Genomic DNA, 15,525 nt, shown 5'->3' on the forward strand with positions numbered 1-15,525 from the left:
GCTAGACAGTTGTTCTGATACAAGAACGAGGGACCACTGAATCGAAGCGACGAAATGGTCGTTTGTCCACAAGAGTTAGCTTATCGATTATGATTCGAGGTTATGATGATAAGGAGTGCACTGTTGCGCTGCGGCCCGTCACCGCGTGCGCTTACCTTTAGAACCAGTAAATGTTCTTGAACATAAAACCATGGCTTTAAATCGTATTAACACACGTGCCAATAACTACACCCACTCTCACAGCCGGCAAACGTCATGCCACTGCTCTTACGGGGTCAAGGAACAACGTGGATTTAGAACTGTCGATGTCTAACAACTATAGGACTAAGGTTAATGTGAACTTTACGAGTGTTATATCTACTTTGTTTGGCCTTCTAAAATTCGATACTCATCTCGGCATTACGGTCGCTTTTGAAAGAAAGTCTCTTTGTTTTTTTTGAACACAATCTAATATCGGTTCGAAATGTATAGGTATTCTACTGAAAAGAAGCCGTCATGTAACTCGAAAATGAGACAGACGTCTGAATTGCGGGGAATTCCTGCAGGCTGGCGAAAAAAAAATGAACCTAGCCGGTCAAGTCGGTTTGACAGCAGCAGGGTCAGAATAGGCAGGAGATAAAAATATAACCCCCCTAGGATATAAAAAACACGGTCTAGGTATAATCACCCAAGAAGAAAAGGCGAAGTAACGTATATAAACCACATTTTCATTTTAAATCATTCGAAAGTCGGATAAGGAAAACCGAAAGAAAATAACGGAAAATGTTAAGTTCCCACCGCACCAACTCTGAAGTCAACAATAAATATTAAAGCAAAATGTCATGTGGGTCAATGCTAAATATTTGGATTTCGGATACATACTCGTGCATTATAATTTGTTTAAACGAATATATGTATAACGCGAGAAAGAACATTGAAATATTCAATTTTGTTTGTATCATAAGTTTTAGTGAGATTCAGTGAGAGCGAGTGTGACAATATATTATAATCATATAATTAATGTGTGTTAATATATTATAATCACATTAAAATGGTTTGAACTCTACACTTAATGAAGTAGTATACATTGCAAAAAAACTGGCAAAGAAAGCCCACTTCTGAGACTAAGGTAAGTTTGGATCCATCGTCGCTAGTTTAAGCTAGTTACCTCCATCATCACACTGCAGATGAAAAATTTGTATGTATGATTATATACTCACAAAAAGTACCTTTAAATAGACCTAATTTGAATCAACGAATTCTGCACTATTTGAATATAGAACGTTTTTGATTCATTATTCTCTAATTGCATTCTTCGCTTCTTGAACATGAAAACCAAACCAAACTGATTGGTTTGGTTTTCATGTTCACATGTTTGATGTTTGTACGACATTTCATCGTTATCACCGGCCACCTACAGGGCATGGATCCCCTCTCAGAATAGGAAGGGTTTAAGCAGTAGACAATAAATAGTAAATAGTAGTTAAACGCTGGCCAAGTGTTTATTTGAAGACTTAACACGCCTTTGAGAACGCAATGCAGCACTTTAAGGCATGCATATTAAAGCATATGATATTTTTGAAAATTGTATTGTTTTCTAAAGATGACTGCGAGGAAACCCAAAAATAAAATTTCAAACACATTTAAAAAATAAATAGGAGCAGAACGTTCTAGAGTAATCAAGGACTATCACCAACAACTATAGGTTTCTTATGTACAGGCCAATAACAAAAATTTAAATTAAATGTCATGTGGGTCAATGCCACGCTATCGATTTCTGATGCGGATTATTTAAACGGTGAATACGCTTGTACCACTTAAATTTAAAACAATTTTATTATGTATTGTAAGGAATTATGGAAATGATCTAATACATTATCATCACTTCTTTAGTTTCTTCGCAAGATGAATGAGGACACAAATACATATTGTGTGTGTATTCTCATTGAGATGTTGTAATTAGAAATCAATCTTACGAGCCAACTTATTATGTTAATGTTTTAATAATGAATTCCTTAAATACTAAAAGAGATTGGGGCAACAGCGGCCTCCGTTCTACTACTACCATTTATTTATTGATACTCTTTATTTGCACACGAATAAAAATACAGAAGAAGAATAAAAAAAAACACAGACAGAAGCAGTATACAAAAGGCGATCTCTTCCAGGCAACCTTAGGATAAGGAAAACAAAAGGACATAACATGACATACTGCAATAAAATAATACATTATATAATAAATATTAAAAAAAAATAACAATAATAAACTAATATATACTTTAGCATATCATATATACATTAATAAGCAACAAGCCCATTACTGCTGGCGTTCCGCAGGGTTCAGTGTTATTGCCCACACTGATTAATTTGCATATCAATGACATGCTGGACAATAATGGCTTCCATTGTTATGCAGATGATAGCACGGGTGATGCTCTCTATAAAGGACCTGCACAGCTCTCTCCTTCTCAGCTTAGGGAGTGCAGAAGTAAGCTTGTGTCTGAAATTGAGGGTTAGACAAAGCGTCCGAATGGGGTGCACAAAACATTGTTCAGTTTAACCCCACCAAGACCAAGTCTGCGCGTTTACAGCTAAAAAAAACCGCGTTCACCGTTAGAACACTCTCCTCACTATTTCCAATAGCATTGGGATCCTCGGTGTCAACATCTCTCGAACGAAGTCCAATTCCGCGCTCACTTGGAAGGTAAAGCTAAATTAGCTTCCAATAAGCTTGGTGTGCTCAACAGAGCAAAACGTTACTTTGCGTCAAAGCATAGACTCCAGCTCTATAAAGCGCAAGTAAGACCTCACATGGAGTACTGCTCGCATCTTTGGGCTGGGGCACCTCTTTACCAACTCCTTCCATTTGATCGGATACCAAAGCGGGCAGTTCGACTTGTTGACAATCCCAAATTGACTTGCAGTTTGTCCCAGTCCCTGGGGCACCGAAGAGATGTTAGCTCCCTTTGTGTGTTCTATCGACTCTATAATGAAGAGTGTTCCGAAGAGTTGTTTGCGTTGATACCTCCTTCCCTGTTCTCTGACCGCACCTCACGCCGTAGAAACAAATTCCACCCTCATCATCTGGATGCCTGGTATTCTTCTAATGTTCGAAATACCAGATCATTTCTACCGCACACTTGCAAATTATGGAACAATCTCCCATCTGATCGTTATTCAAGGGGCGGATAAACAAATTCCTTAAAAGTCGGCAATGCATCGGTGGCTCCTCAGGTGCTGCACATGTTTATGGGCGGCGGTGATCACTTATCATCAAGGTGACCCACTTGGTCGTTTGCCCGCTATTAATAAAAAAAAAAACTGTTAATACTATTACAAGTCGTCTTCAATGCAAACTATAATGGTTTTTGACGGCTTTCTTAAATATATACAGTGACTTAGACGAACACCCTTCTACCGAGCGTGGTTATTAAGAGTAAACCCTTTCCTTGGGAGATGCCTTTACTCCAGCAATGGCCTGTTATAGGCTTTAGATGTTTAGGAAGTGTGGTAATGATCTAAGAAATACTTTATAAACACTACTTTAGTTTCTACGATACTGTTGAGATCAACCAATAACATATACTACTTTATCGTATATTCCCTTTTGTAAGGAATCCATTAATATCACTTAATTAGTTGGTTCGTAGGATGAGTATTACTCACCCAATGAGTATACACACACGATTTGTGTTTGTGTACTCATTGATGAGTTGTCCGTTGAACTGACAAGTATCTTTCGAAGAAACTTAAGTGATGATTATGTATTCCTTAGATCATTTGCGTTCTTCCTAACCATCCTTGGTAGTAGTAGCACAGAGGACGCTGCTGACCGATCTCCGCTATATTCACCCACATCATCCCAACATACCTAATTAAAAACACTAATAAATTAATTGAAGAACAATAAAATGCTTCGTGTGTGTTTTTCTATTTATCGGCGTTAACCTTGGCCCAAATAGCATTAACGAGGTAAATTCCGGTGTTCACTGTTACAGATATCTATTTCAGGCTCAACGGATTACAAAGATAAGAATTCAGCGTGCCCGGTCACCTATTATCCTCATTAATATTGTGACTGTGAGAAGACCCGCGTAGAAAAGTTTGGTAGATAGCCACTTAATTTATAGCTTATGAAGCGTTTAAGCAAATTTGTATTCGTTAACTAAACTATTATCGAAGGGTTCCGGAAGAAATTTCTTTAGAGATAAGTTGTCCTTGTGCAAGACCTGTCCTTTTTCATTTTAATATTTGGTACTAAATAAATACACGTTTTTTTCGGTTTACGGCTAATAATCGGCTCAGTGCTAATCTGGGTCACTGGTTTTTTTTTGGCAAAAACGGTTCCCAGGTGCTTTTCTGTTATAAAAACCTATCTGCCTTCCAGGTTGCGAACTATCTCTATGTCAAACTGCATAAAGATCAGTGAAGCAGTTTATTGTTTATTGTTATTAGGTACACAAATCAGGTAATAACTAAAAGTAGATCTAAATATAAATAATAACAAGTTTTGTTCTAAGCCGAATACGTTTTCAGTTAAGCCGACTATACAATATTTTCGTATTTTCTTTATAGTATCAAGCACATGGATGGCCCAGTGGTTGGTACTTAAGTAGAAACCCATGGCCTAAAAACAGGGCAACACTTAAGTAAGTAACACTCTAGTAGGCACTCTGTGTCCATCAACCTCAGCCGTAGATGTTAAACCTCATACGCCTGTTATTACACCGGCAACCGCGTCTGTCAGGCTGGAATACCTCGAATTTCTTTGTTATAAATCCTTATCAATCATTTGTTTCGGCTGCTTCAAAAAAAATAATTATATCCGTCTCGAAAAGTAGCAATGGGTGGGGTTTTTATTTATTTATTTACACTCTTTATTTGCACAAAAACACAGACAGAAGCAGTGTACAAAAGGCGGCCTTACCGCTTAGTAGCGATCTCTGCCAGGCAACCTTAGGCTAAGGAAAACAAAAATGATAATAAATTGCAGGTTGTGCATAATTGACAGCCGATTGGCGCAGTGGCCCTGCTTTCTGAGTCCAATGCCGTGAGTTCGATTCCCACAACTGGAAAATGCTTGTGTGATGAACATGAATGTTTTTCAGTGTGTGGGTGTTATCTGTATATTATAAGTATTTATGTTTATTATATTCATAAAATTATACATCAGCTATCTTAGTACACAAGCTACGCTTACTTTGGGGCTAGATGGAAATGTGTGTATTGTCGCAGTATATTTATTTTTATTTATTTAATAAAAAAAAATACATACTAAAAACTACATACTAGTACTAGAACTAGGGTGTGTAGCTCGAGAAAACCGTTGGACGTTGGGGTCCGCAGATGCTGGAATGACGACCCCGCACTAGTAAACAGCGATTTTCGACCCCAACGAGGTGGACAGAATACATCAAGCGAGTCGCAGGGAGCCCCTCGTAACAAGCGGCCCAGGACCGCGGTTTGTTTAATTCTCTACAAAAGACCTAAGTATGTCCGCAAACAATGGACATAAATTAGCGATTTCCGTCTCCAGTGTGCAAAATATAGGTACATATCAATCCTGTAACTAATCCTATACGAGGTACGAGTATTTATCTATTCGTTTGTGTAGTGATTGAGCCGAACATGTCTCTATAATTAAAGGAAGAGTTATAAAGAGTACACAACGCGATGGTAATCCCTTGAAAATCTGGTTTTACAAAACACTGGTTTAATTTATTAATTATCGCATATTGTGTCACTTCTTTAGTTCTGACTTTCATGACGACCGACACAGTAAAATAGGACAATGAGAGAAAAAAATAGTAAATAAAAATAATAGTCATAGATATTATCTCGTACATTAGAACAAGTATGCTTTACTTGTGGAATTGAATATAATTAACAAAAGAGCAAAAATAGTCTCGCATTTTTATTATTTACTAGAGTACCCAGCCCGCTTCGCCGGTCTAGATTTTGCTTTATTTTATTTAATCAATAAACTTACATCATTAAATTCTTAATTTAAGTCTCATAATAAATTAAATCATTTATGTATCTCCGTATTCATTCTCTTCTATTCTCTTCTCGAGCGGGTGAAGATCTACACCCAACATAGAATATCATCATAGTAAATAAAAGCTGTATTTGACAGTTTGACAGTTCAAAAATAGTAGTGCTCCGATCGTCACCAAACTTTACAGGATTACTCGCCAGGTCAATCCGGAGATTCCCTGAAAGTTTCCTTGAAATCGGTCCAGCCGTTTCAGAGCCTATACGGAACATACCCACACACTTTCTCTTTTATATATATAGATATAGATATGAATATAATAGTAAATTACAATTATAATTATAATTATATTCCTTATAAACGAGGTATATACCTTCAGATAACGCTTATTCTTACTACATTGTTATAGGTTAGTACCTACTACCTATATCTAAGTGCAAATGTAGCTGTGAATTGCATCAGAAACAATATTTATAGCGCAATAGGTCAGTGGTAATACCCATTAACATGTCACTTTATCGAATTCGATAAAGGTGTTTTGTTAACAATCTACAATAATTAATTTCAACTAATACAATTTTCGAGTTGAATTTTAATGCATTGTGGGCGTGGGTAAACTATGACCATAGGACCGGATTCCTAACGCCGACTGTAATCTGTTATTGTGGGCTTGGCTTCACCATGAGGCATGAACTCTTTACAACAACATTGCGTTTTAAGGACAAATATACAGGATGATTTATTTATCTGGGACACACTCATAATTTAAATTCGCGGCGAGCATACGCTCGAATAAAAAGCCCTCTCTGCTTCGTGGTAATAGCAGGTCCAAGGAATAATAGAAACAAAATAAGTAAATTTATAAATTACTAGCGTACCCAGCCCGCTTTGCCGCGCTAGATTTTGCTTTATTTTATTTGAACAATAAACTTACATCATTAAATTTTTAATTTAAGTCTCATAATATATTAAATCATTTATTTCTCTCCGTATTCATTCTCTTCTATTCTCTTCTCGAGCGGGTGAAGATCTACACCCAACATAGAAAGAATATCATCATAGTAAATAAAAGCTGTATTTGACAGTTCAAAAAAAGTAGTGCTCCGATCGTCACCAAACTTTACAGGATTACTCGCCAGGTCAATCCGGAGATTCCCTGAAAGTTTCATTGAAATCGGTCCAGCCGTTTCAGAGCCTATACGGAACATACCCACACACTTTCTCTTTTATATGTTTTGTCCTTCTTAACGCCACAAGGATTGATGTGGATTTTTGTATAAATAGCGACATTTGTAGATCGAAAAGAAGCGCTACTTTTGTGCCACAAAATTTAAGCGAACGTCAAGTACAATACAGAAACAATCTATAATGTATACTAAAGCAAATTTTATAAATACAAAAGTGTGTCTATTTGTAGACAACCCTCGAATCATCAATAAAAAAAAGCAGAATCTTATAATATACGCCTGGATAAAAATCTTAGGCGATAAATTTGCTACGAGATAGCTTGCATTCTAGAGTCGGATATAGGAAACTTCTCATCCCGGAAAAAAGTAACGGTTACCGCGAGTCAAGTCCAGCAGTGTACTTTTATACTGCTAGTTAGGGAGCATTATGAAAAAAATAGACCTTTATTTAGACCTGTCAATTGAATGTAGCTTAAGTGATTTTTAACAGGATTATATAATACAAGATGTGCCCTGCGGCTTCACCCGCGTAATTTTCGGAGGCAGCGTACTGCTATATAGTCAATAGTCATATATGAGATTTTGTGATTTTTTCACAAACATTTTTTTTTCTTACGTATATTTTTATTTCAATGAAAAGTATACTATATTGTTTCCAATACCTCCAAGAATATGTACTTATAAAAAGTTTCATGAAGATCGCTTCAGTAGTTTTCGTGTGAAGGCGTAACAAACAAACTTACATTCACATTTATAATATTAGTAGGTATTTGATATTGGTGCCTAAAATAAATCCCTATTTTAACTGTTTATTTTTTTGTATTGATGATGATAGGAGAGTTCGAGGCTAATAAGTCGCAAATTAGATTTTACCAGACAACGTGAGGCTGGTGAAAAACCTAGAAGTCGTTGCCTACATCGAACCAAAATGAAGAGGAAAATAGTACAACGTAAAAAAATAAGTAGGTACGGCTGTTGTTAGTTTACTCGGCCTTTAGAACTGGAACAATAACCTATTCCCTTATTTTAAAATTCAAACAGCTCCCGTGACATGGAAACTTACTCGATATTTATGATTACAAAAGAAAACAGTTGTTGCACGTATAAACACACTCGTATACTCGTACCAAGTGAAATGTTACTGTACCTAGAGCTCGCGTTGTACCGCAAGAAATGATCAAACACCTCCCGTGACATGGAAACTTACTCGATATTTATGATTACAAAAGAAAACAGTTGTTGCACGTATAAACACACTCGTATACTCGTACCAAGTGAAATGTTACTGTACCTAGAGCTCGCGTTGTACCGCAAGAAATGATCAAACACCTCCCGTGACATGGAAACTTACTCGATATTTACGATTACAAAAGAAAACAGTTGTTGCACGTATAAAGACACTCGTATACTCGTACCAAGTGAGATGTTACTGTACCTAGAGCTCGCGTTGTACCGCAAGAAATGATCAAACACCTCCCGTGACATGGAAACTTACTCGATATTTAAGATTACAAAAGAAAACAGTCGTTGCACGTATAAACACACTCGTATACTCGTACCAAGTGAGATGTTACTGTACCTAGAGCTCGCATTGTACCGCAAGAAATGATCAAACACCTCCCGTGACATGGAAACTTACTCGATATTTAAGATTACAAAAGAAAACAGTCGTTGCACGTATAAACACACTCGTATACTCGTACCAAGTGAGAAGTTACTGTACCTAGAGTTCGCAATGTACGGCAAGAAATAAGTCACTGTTAAAGCGTGAACACTAAATAGAGTACCAGTCAGTTTCAGCCGCGCCCAAAGAATCAACGACGGATCGCTTACGATGCCTAAACTGCTCAGTGAGCAGCGCCGGCACAAGTTTCAAATTTTGTTATTTCGCACTCAGTTATCCTCTGATATGGTGTCAGAGACTTTCTTTATGCCACTTTTGCTCTGAATAGGTGCCAGCTCACGATTATCGATTATCGTGATATGGTTATGGTTATATTCTGGGGCGCTGTCTTCAGCAACCCTTACTTCTCCGTCAAATGATGTAATTGATAAGAGATTAATTAATTTACATTACTATTAATTATAAATAAATAAATTTAGATTCCATTCAAACAAAATAAACTGAATAAATAATCAATGGTTATAACGCCTGGGATATATCCTCTTAATGTACAATCTCACTGCCTTTACCATCAGCGATGCTCGATAGCTGATATTTTGAGTGCAAATTTATCTTCACTGCGCACCATAAATAACTAGGCGCTCTGAGTGACCACTTCGGACAAGAAATTAACTTCTAATTATCAGAATTGCGATCATATTCATATATACATTTTAAAATAAGGTGATTTATCTGATGAAAAACGAAAAAGAAGACAAAACGAAGAAGATTTTTTTTACAGGCAAATCGAACAGCGATTCATCTTTTGTGACTCTCCCGCTTACTTTACCGTTCCTTCATTCTGTAATTCTAGCTACTAGAATTATATTGACTAAAGCATGGAATGTGGTTCACATTTCATACAAAACTCATTTTACAATAAGTATTATGACCTTGCCCAAACTGGCACAAAGTGGGTCTGTGTGCGCACACCCCCGCTATTTGCATTGAGTAACAGGTGTTCGTGCCTGTAACTGTCTGCCCCAGACTATGAGTCTCCATACACGGCAATCTGTCGGCTTGCGTTGTGTACATGCGCCGGATTTTACATGTATGCTCAAAATTAAAAAAATATCATAATACATTTATTTCAAGCAGACCTAATTAATATAAGCACTTTTGAAACGGCAAGTATGTCTGTTTGTAGTGACTCTACTACCGGTCTGTAAAGCAGATACAGAGAAAAAGCCCGCAAGAAAGTCAGCAGTTGCTCTTTTCCAACATAATTTTACTATTTAACCAACATTGCTCTATCTTGTGTGAGATGAAAGCGGGGCGGCTTGCTTCCAGGCAACCTTATCATAAATAAATTCATCAATAGCATCCTCGATGCATTAAATGTGTTTTTATACATTCTTTAAACTTATGTACGTGTGTGTTTGACGGCCAATTGGCGCAGGCTTTCTGAGTCCAAGGCTGTGGGCTCGATTCCCACAACTGGAAAATATTAGTGTGATGAACATAAATGTTTTTCAGGTGTTTTTGTATATTATAATTATTTATGTATATTATTCATAAAAATATTCATCAGTCATGTTAGTGCCCATAACACAAGCTACGCTTACTTTGGGGCTAGATAGCGATGACAGTACACTACGACAGTACACACTGTCGTAGTTTCTTTATTTATTTAAGGCAGGCATATAATAAATGTGTGAAATACAAATCCTTAGTGGGGAGTTAAGACTTTGAAAAGGGCACCTTTGCACAGTATATATTTCGAAAATCAATTAATATCATTAAATTCGTGGACGAAGGCTCCTTCTATACTTTTACCTTAATCTATTGCTGGTAGGTATAACTACCTACAGACTTGGAATTTTATGATAATACTTATTCATCATTAAAATATTTCGTTAACAAAGTCGTATTGTCATTGCTTCCAGTGGATAATTCATACGATGACTCATTGAAACACAAAGTTTTTTTCTGCTGCCAAACAGCATTGATATTAAAGCGGTGATAGCGCATTGGGTAGGAGCTCGACTTCAATTTCGGGGGGCCTAGTTCGAATCCCAGCACCTAATGTTTCTATGTGCGTTCTAAGTAATTAAAATATCACTTGCTTCAACGGCGAAGGAAAACATCTTGAGGAAACCTGCATGCTTGAGAGTTCTACACAATGTACTCAAAAGTGTGTGGAGTCCACTAATCCGCACTGGGCCAGCGTGGTGGACGGCCTTAACCCCTTCTCATTGTGCGACGAGACCCGTGCTCTTTAGTGATTGTTTTTTTTACTGTATATAAGCTTCAATTAACTTTAGCTTAGTTTTTTATTAAATTAAATATTAAAATTTGGTCAGTAGATGGCTACGCATTTCCGTGGTGTCACCTGGTACAAGGTGCCATTTGAAAGTCAACGCTGTATGCCCCACTGACGTATGCAGCGCAATGCTGAGCTGGCACCTTTTTTCTAGGTTAGACCACTCATAACATAGGTGGTGTAGTTAATATTGTACTGTGTGGCGCAATGTAAAAATATTTTTTTTTTCTTTCTTTCTTTCTTTCTTTGCCGTGAACCGGTAATGAGTTGATGTGATGATGATGATGAGAAACATTGCTGTGTTGCGGTCTGGAAAGCATGGTTACAGATGTAATTACAGGCTTCAGATTGATAGACACAGAGTGCCGTCCTAGCACTTGGTAGGACGATTGCTATAAAGAAATATTTAAACTATACAAACAATATTTTTACTGCGCAACTAACTACATAATTAGTGTTTAACCTATACACTACACTGTTTTGCACTTAACTAGTTTTGCTTTGAAAATACAATGCATATGGATTTCATAAAACAAACGTAGGTTTGTTGTTATACTCACGGCGCCGGCGGTTTGAATTCTATCAATATTATGATTTTAACTTGGTTTTTTTAATGATCAAATAATCCATGTTTTTTTTTTATTAAACCAATCTCACCTGTGTTTTTTTTTATTCCACTACAAGTTAGCCCTTGACTGCAATCTGACCTTGTGGTAAGTGATGATGCAGTCTAAGATGGTAGCGGGCTAACCTGTTAGTGAGTATAGCAGTTATTTTAAACCCATACTCTTAATCGGTTTCTAAAATCGTATCGGAACGCTAAATCCCTTTGCAGCAGGTCTTTGTCGGTAGGGTGGTAACTAACCACGGCCTAAGCCTAGAGTAGAGAAAAATCTCAAATTATAAATTCCCAAATTGCCCCTGCCGAAAATCGAACCCCCACTTAAATTCACAACGCTAACCGTTGCGTCGTCAAAAAATTATGAAGTCAAAGATACGTGTTAGGGATGTAGGACTATATTGTATATTGTATAGAAGCAGGCGTTACTTTGCGGAAATCCATGATACATTATCAAAATTAAGCTTAATTTGCTATACTCCGCGAAAAGCAGGAGAATCTGTGTGGTGTAATTTATAATTTCTTCAATCCTTATACTCCACACCAAACAGATCCTCGGCAATACACCCTCTACGCACGTTTCGCTCCGAAACCGGAGCATCATCAGGAGATGTTGACTTTACAATGAATAATTGTTAAGTGAAAAAAAAAGTCATCATCAGGAGATGTTGACTTTACAATTATTCATTGTAAGGTCAACATCTCCTGATGATTCTCCGGTTTCGGAGCGAAACGTGCGTAGAGGGTGTATTGCCGATCACGAGGTCTTGGGTTCAAATCCCAGGCCGAGCCAAGAACAAAGTCAAAGTCAAAGTCAAAAATATCTTTATTCAAGTAGGCCCATAGGTGGCACTTTTGATGCGTACATAAGAATTACACGGTAGTGAGATGATGGCGATAACCACATTCGTAAACTTAAAACTAAAGCTACGAGGGTTCCAAACGCGTCCTGGTCTAAGAAGAAGCCCACAACAAACTTAGCCGGGTGTTTTTTTTTTGTTATCACCATCTCACAATATCATTTTAAATTATTAGAAGAGCAACCTGGTTAGAGCAATAATTTACACCCAAGCTTTTTTATCGTTTACGTAGTCCTTTATACTATAATAGGACTTTTCTATAAGCTTACGTTTAATACAAACTTTGAACTTTTTAAGAGACATCTCCAAGATGACAATTGGTAGTTTATTGTAGAATTGTATGCAATTTCCTTTAAACGAATTATGAATTTTATGTAACCTAGTATATTGCACTGTAAGTTTATTCTTACTTCTAATGTTTAAATTATTGCAATGTCTGAACTGTCAGATATATTGTCTGATAAAGATGTAGCTGCTTGCCAGCTACCCATATTCACCTTTACCGGATTACCGTTACCAGAATACCAGAATACCTGAATACCATGTCACATTACCGTACCAGGATAATGGGAAAACAGGGACTGTAATAATACAGAGAGAAATAGAACGCAGGTCTCAAGAAAAGTATTTATTATATCTACTCATTTATTTTAATTTTTAAGATATTTTTATATAAATAGGGTAAGAATCCACCATATCAATACACATTATCACAGCAGTACCTTCTGAAGTTTCATTCCGTACGCTAAAAAGAATTTTGGCTGTCGGTCTCGGTTATTGTGATTAGTTGTTAAAGCCCGCCAATCCTCATTTTAGCCGCGTGGTGGCTCTATGCCCTATAACCGTTTCTCTTATGAGAGGCGAGGCCCATGCCCAGCTGTGGGAATTGATAAACGACTAGGACACCGGGAGGTATCTTTGCAACGTTCGAGTCCATGTAGGACTGAGGTGCATCGATTATGCAGTCGTATTTATGTATATCAAAATACCCACCAACTCAATGTCATGAACATTGGTTGTTAATCAAATATAATTTTTTAATTGTTTCTTGAAAACTATCTATATATATAAAATATCTGGCAAAAATGTATTTATGGTTTTTGTTTTTGTGTTGTTTTACTGTAACAGAAGTTAATAGGCAACAGATGATGAATACGTGAATACCTACTTTGTTTACGAATTTTTATATTGTCCTTTATGGTACCTATACTTTCAAACGACTGAAAACTATTGTTTATAGCATCGACCTGGGTAGGGTAGCAGTATATATTTATTTAAAAAATTAAGTTACGCGGTATAGTAGATACTATGAAGGACGATATAGTATGTCATAAGTGTCGTTTGAAGGTATGACAAATTAATTACTTCTTGGGAAAAAAAACGTCAGAGCATCGCCCGCTGTGAGTCCACTAACGCTATTTTAAAAGAAACGCGAAATCATCGTCATCGGGAAAAGTGTACAGTTCAAGGAAGTGAAGTTTGCCAAATGTTATTTTATTTTTAAATCCAATCCGTAATCGGTTCCTGGTTGCGAAATAATATACCTACTGTACGGTGGCTAGCCCATTATTTATTATCAAGACGTTTTTATGATGAAATATATTTCGCATATATTAAAAGCTGCAAAAATAGAGCCACAGGAAACATAGCGGATTAATTTGTAAAAGATTTTTAACACATATAGATATTATTAGTTATTTATAATATAAAATATTATTATAAGTTTTGTATAAACAATAATGGGTACAACAACAAAAAATATAGTCTACTAACCATATTATAATTAAAAACATACAGAATAAATAATAATTACTGTCATCAGCTAAACAGAATTAAGTGACTAACTACTAAATTAGAGTGGGGTTAATGCTTCAATCTTCAAAAAAAATTTAGATAATATAGTATGACTTTGATATAAGTATATAATAACTAAAAAGCAAGAAATATTTCTGCGACATTTTCAAATCGAAGCAAAGTAAAATTTTGAAAATTCCTGGTTCCTTTCTAACCTACCTATACATAGTAACTTTCTACATTTTACTTGGCACCGACTTAAAAATGTTGTAGAACATATTTATTTCCTGCTTTTTAGTTATAAATGAAAGTCGGTTCTTTTTAATCAACATTTTTTTTCCAACTACTGCCAGTACCTGAGGTCATTTATTACACACCCTGCAACAAATTTTAATGTTGATTAGAAGAAAACTAGAAGTCCAAAGACTTCATTTTATTATATTGTAGGATAGAATAGCGAAATAACCTACGCCTAATGCCATCTATCGAGTATTATATAAAGTTATGGCATGAAACGAGTTCTGCAGATGATAATAATTTATACGCAGATTTGAATAATTACGTAAATGAAATTATAATTAAAGCTATAAATAATGTTAAATTAGAAACAAGCTCGGTAATAATAGGTTATTCTCATACAATTCACAGACAATAGAATATTTAGTCCGAACCGGGGCTATGAAATACCTATCATACAGAAAGAATTACAGAAATACCTATCATAATTTTATTTTTTAGTAGGTATCTATTTACGATGTACTGAAATAAATATCATTTTATAAGGATAGATATGCAATAAATAGTACCGTATGTAATAAATGCGTGAATAACAATTCGTTATGACTTAAGGTGACGCCCAACCTGGCGCAGTGGCGAGCGCTGCGGGCTTTTAGATAGGTGGTCCCGGGTTCAAATGCGTCCAATTCGGAAATTTATATTTTTTTCACACATGTCACGTCACAGGTGCATGCTGGAGCAAGAACTCTATCCCCCTGCAAGAGAAAAAGAAACCTTACCCGCTAGCTATAGCCGCTTTAGCACGGTAATATTATGTATACACATTCTAATCGTATGTATACCCATAATATTACCGTGGCTTTAGAGGACAAATCTATACTTATTAAATATCTGCGGCACATGCTATGTCGGAGCTGTAACCGACCGT

This window comes from Pararge aegeria, chromosome 8 (assembly GCF_905163445.1).
Source record: "Pararge aegeria chromosome 8, ilParAegt1.1, whole genome shotgun sequence".
Taxonomy (NCBI): Eukaryota; Metazoa; Arthropoda; class Insecta; order Lepidoptera; family Nymphalidae; genus Pararge; species Pararge aegeria.